Source organism: Cebus imitator, unplaced genomic scaffold (genome assembly GCF_001604975.1).
Source record: "Cebus imitator isolate Cc_AM_T3 unplaced genomic scaffold, Cebus_imitator-1.0 Scaffold295, whole genome shotgun sequence".
Classification (NCBI taxonomy): Eukaryota; Metazoa; Chordata; class Mammalia; order Primates; family Cebidae; genus Cebus; species Cebus imitator.
In genome coordinates, this window is record NW_016107610.1 from 1,860,793 (window position 1) to 1,866,262 (window position 5,470).

The following is a 5,470-nucleotide window of genomic DNA, read 5'->3' on the forward strand; positions in this document are numbered from 1 at the left end:
AAAAAAAAAAAAAAAAAAATTCTGTTCAAATAATTTGCCTGACTGGGTGCTCACACCTGTAATCCTAGCACTTTAGGAAGCCGAGGTGGGCAGATCACTTGAGGCCAGGAGTTGGAGACCAGCTTGGCCAATGTGGTGAAATTCCATTTCTACAAAAACTACAAAAATTAGTCGGGCATCATGGCATGCACCTGTAATCCTAGCCACTTGGGAGGCTGAGGCATGAGAATTGCTTGAACCGGTAGGTAGAGGCTGCAGTGAGCCGAGATCACACCACTGGACTCCAGCCTGGGTGACAGAGCAAGACTCAGTCTCGAAAAAAAACAAAACAAAAATATTTTGCCTATTTTTTTTGGATTATTAGATTCTTTTTCTTAGGGAGTTGTTTGGCTTCCTTATATATTCTGGTTATTAATTGCTTGTCAGATAGGTACTTTGCAAATATATTCTCCCATTCTGTGGGTCCCAATTCTTTTGTAGATACTCTTCAGAGATAGACTCCAAGACTGCTGCATTTCCCTGTGGGCGGACTTACAGAGCTCTTTGCTAGTCTCCTCTCACAAGTCCCCCAGGGAACCCCTGTGTAATACCATCCCAGTCATATTTGGAATATGAGCCATGACCCTCACTCACCTGGGGAAATAAGTCTCTCTCTTCAGATTAGAGCATATTCATTCTCATTAGACATTGTCGCATATTGACTGTTTTTGCTGTGGTAGGTAGGAGTCCGTCCCTCCCACAGTTAAGTGGAGAACCTTTGCTCTATGGAGATCTTTAGTATTTTTAAGTGGGAAGGACATTGGCTTAATTTTTTCACCCAGAGTGGAGTGCAGTGGCGTGATCTCTGCTCACTGCAACCTCCGAATCCTGGGTTCAAGTGATTCTTATGCCTCCAACTCCTGGGTTCAAGTGATTCTCTTGCCTCAGCTTCCCAAGTAGCTGATATTACAGGTATGCCCCACCATACCTGGCTAATTTTTGTATTTTTAGTAGAGACAGTGTTTCACCATGTTGGCCACACTGGTCTTGAACTCCTGGGCTCATATGATCTGCCCACCTCAGCCTCCCAAAGTGCTGTAATTACAGGCGTGAGCCACCGTGCCCGGTGAGACATTGGCTTTAGATGGATGTGGATGACCTGAGTGACTTTGCCGAGCTACTTCTCTGAGGCTCAGTTTCCTGTTTCCAAAATCTATAGCCTATTTGATAAGCATTAACAAACAGTTCCTCACTGTTTTCCAAACCAAAATAAAACACTCCAACTTGGCTGATTTGAATAGGGAGAGATTCTAATACAAACATTTGTCATTGTCCTATGAAAACAGCCAGTTAAAATGTGAAGACTACTAGCACTACCATTATGTAGTAAATATTCAGCATTTACTACATGCCAGGCACTAGCAGAGCTTTATATTTATGTTTACTTATTCTCACAACAACCTACCTGGCTATATATTATCCCTCTTTTACAATCCAGGCTTACAGATGACAGGCAATTATGATAAGCAAGCAGGAGAAATGAGATTTAAAGTCAGTCCTCTTTCCAAAGTCTATGCCCTGCCCATGGAAGGATACCCAGGAACCTACAGAAAAACACATTTGAGCTGTATTTCTGAGACACAGGAGCTGGATGGCAGGCTGGTCAAAATTGCTGTGTGGTGAGAGACTAGAATGCAGATGTTCTGTGGCTTTGATTGAAGCAAGTTCTGTTTGCTTTCATATTAAACACTGCTCTAGCCAGAAGTTGGAACCTGTCAGAGTTCAAGTGACAACTTGGATACAGCTCCTTTTACTTTGACTTATTCCCGAACTTGGCGAAAAGCAGTGCAAAGAATATAAATGAGACAAACAGGCAGGGAGGCTCCCTGTTGCCTGCCTCTTTTGTACCTCCTGGAAGGTATACCCAAAATTTAATGTGTCTTGAGAACTCACAGAGTAAGATGCCCACCAGGTCCAAAGCATGTAGAATTGTGGGCTCCCTGCTTAGTGCCCAGATACAACTTTTACCTCCATCTAAAGCAATCATTTTATTACTCAGAAGTCCACGTCACCTGGGGCTAATACCCATATCTGAGGCTTTGAAATTCCTGCTGTGCCAGCACTTGAGGCAGTCTCCATTTTCTTATACCTCTGCTGCAGCGCCTAAGAATTTTCTATTTATTTCCACTTGGGTGCGTCTCATGGCCGACGTGCCCATGGCCTGCAACAAACACACAGGCATAAAGTTGCATTCCACTGTAAAACTTAAAAAATATAATTTGTGTTGTTGGCCAGAAGGCACCCCACCTTCAGGTAGAGGTGCAGGAGTTCTTGGATGGTTACGGCTGAAATTTTGTTCAAATAAGAAGTTCCGATAGAGATATAAAGCAGATGTGTGATTGCCTGAGTTAGGGTAGGAGAGGGATTGGCTACAAATGAGCATGAAGGATCTTTTTGGGCTGATGGAAATGTTCTGAAACTGCGTAGGGGTGATGGCTGCACGCTCCATAAATGTTCTACAAATCATGAATTGTACACTTACAATGGGTGAATTTTATGGTAAGTCAATTACACCTAAGAGCAAAAGAAGGAAGGAAGGAAGCTAGCAAGCTAGCTTGAATATACGACCTTGAAGCACTTGGTTGAAACCCCAGAGTAATATGGCACAGAGAACAGAAGAGGAGATTTGGGCCTGGAAAACATGAAGGGCAGGAGTTAATGATTAAAATGTTAGTGTCCAGACATCTACCTTTGAGTAGTCTGTGTCCTGATGTACCTCTTGGAAAGATAACAATCATATTACTATCGTCTGTGGCAGAAATAGCTGGTTCCCTCCCCCACCCCTGTGTCAGCTCTGTTCTGTCCTTCCACGGTAGAGGAAGGGTTTTGAAGCACTGCCCCAGCACTGGACTGATTTTAGCAGAGCCATAGTTTCTTGCTTCCAAGAATCCTCTAAAATCTATTTAAAATTTTAAATAAATTCTCCACTGTAAGGTTGTTGCATCTAAAGAGAAATGTCAAAGTGAAGCTGGCTATCCATCCAGGCTGGATAGTGACACAATTACTAAAATTTATTTGAAAATGCTGTCAGCTGGGCACTGTGGCTCATGCCTGTAATCCCAGCACGTTGGGAGGCCAAGGCGGGTGGATCACTTGAGGTCAGTAGTTTGAGACCAGACTGGCCAACATGGCGAAAACTCATCTCTACTGAAAAAACACAAAAATTAGCTGGGTGTGGTGGCAGGTGCCGGTAATCCCAGCTACTTGGGAGGCTGAGGCAGGAGAATCGCTTAAACCCAGGAGGCGGAGTTTGCTGTGAGCCGAGATGGCACCACTGCACTCCAGCCTGGGTGACAGAGTGGGACTCCCTCTCAAAAAAAAAAGAAAAATAGAAAGTGGTGTCAAAGCAGAAAAAAAAAAAAAAGATACCCTTAGCGGTTCTGCATCCTCAACAGCTTCTGTTAATCTCTCTCTCTGTCTATGTGTGTATCTATTTCTCTTGCTGTCTCTTGCTTGTGCGCTGTCTCTCGCTCGCTCTCTCTCTCTCTCTCTCTCTCTCTCTCTCTCTCACACTCGATTCAGAATTCTTGAGAAAGGAGAAGAATCAACCAATATTAGAAACAAGAACCATGCCCCAGTGCCCTGTGGAAGTTAGGCCTACAGGAAGGAACACATGAGCTTCCTCTCCCTATCCCCCATAATTTTACTTATCTGCACCTATGGCATAATCCGGACCCCAGGCTTTAGCTGAAAACATCCAGAAATCCAGACTTGCTCATTGTCAAGAATTGACTTTTGTTAACCAACCTCATGATGTTCTCAGTAAACAGGTGCCAGTTTATTAATTTACAATGAGGACTATATCTTCCCTTTAAATGGACAGTTTTCTTCCCATCAATGACCCAAAGAGTCCCTTCCACATGTCTGGGTATCCGGGTGATACCAGGGGCCATGGACAATGGCTTTTCACCTCCATGTCCTCAGCACAGGCTCTGGAACGCAGCTGGTGATTAACAAATATCGCCAAAGGGAACTGAATTTTGCCAGGGATAAGGCTTATTTGCCTTGGGCCATTTTTAGTCAAACAGGAGCTGGAGATACTTTTACGCACATATTGTTGTAGTCAAAGGCTGTTTCTTAGCCACAGGATCCATGCAAAACACAGCATGGCAAGATTGGTGAAGAGGCCATTTTTTTTCTTACACAGCTGACTCCATTATAAAGAAATTTTATCTCGGAGGATTTACCTAGCAAGGTATCAGTCTACTTCATTTTGTGTGTTCTCTTTTTCTTTACATTTGACACAAATGCTATAAAGGGTTCTACTGTGGCACAGGTAATAATAGCACACACAACTGCAGAGTCTCCACTGCCCATCCTTGAAATAGATTATTCAGGAGAACAGCAGTGCTGTCATTTACTGAGTTGTATGGAAAGTAAGGATTAAAACCGAAGATAAAAAAAGAATTATGAGTCAGTGGAGTCCAATTTAGCCTTAATGGTAATGTGAGGCACGTTATTAGGTCCATTTTCAGGGAAAATTACATTGTTTGGAAGGAAGTGTCCTGTCCATTTGTCAGAGCCCTGGTGATAAAATCACTGGTGATAAAGACCTCTCTCAAGCCCCAAAACATAGGCCTCTCCTTCTCTTGAGCCCTCTCAAATCATCGCTGATCTAGGTAGTCTTAATAGTCCTCAAGCCTGCTGACAGCTCTGTCCTCCCTTGCGTCAGGCAAGAAGAGTTTCTGGTCAGGTTGTCTTGCTCAAAATTCTTAGTAGTCATGACTCTGCTCTCTCTGAGGTCAGTGTGCCCAGGACCCTCTCACTGACCTCTTCTCATTGTATCTATTCCTATGGCTTCAGCTACCACCCATATTCTGAATGGAGCCTTTGCCCCTCACTTATCATGTGCAACCTTCACAGTGTTTAGTCATCAGTTATTTTTTCACATAATCCTCTCCGCCCCATCAGATCTCCTAGGTCTCTTCTCATCCGGCTGCCGTCTTCAGTTCAGTTAAGCAAACATTTATTGCATGTGTTTGGCAGGCATCTTCTGTAGTTGTTGAGGATACAAAGGTTCTAATAGTGAATCTTCCTTGATTTCATTCATAGTTGTTTTTTTTTTTTTTTTTTTTTGAGACGGAGTTTTACTCTTGTTGCCGCCCAGGCTGGAGTGTGCAATGGTGTGATCTCAGCTCACTGCAATCTCCACCTCCTGGGTTCAAGGGATTCTCCTGCCTCAGCCTCCTGAGTAGCTGGGATTACAGGCATGTGCCACCATGCCCGGCTAATTTTGTATTTTTAGTAGAGATGGGGTTTTTCCTTGCTGATCAGGCTGGTCTCAAAGTCCTGACCTTAGGTGATCCACCTGCCGTGGTCTACCAAAGTGCTGGGATTGCAGGCTTGAGCCACCGTGCGTGGCTGAGTTTTTTATTTTTATTTTTACTATCTAGTAAAAACACTATCTAAAGTGTTAACTTTCAGTTACTGT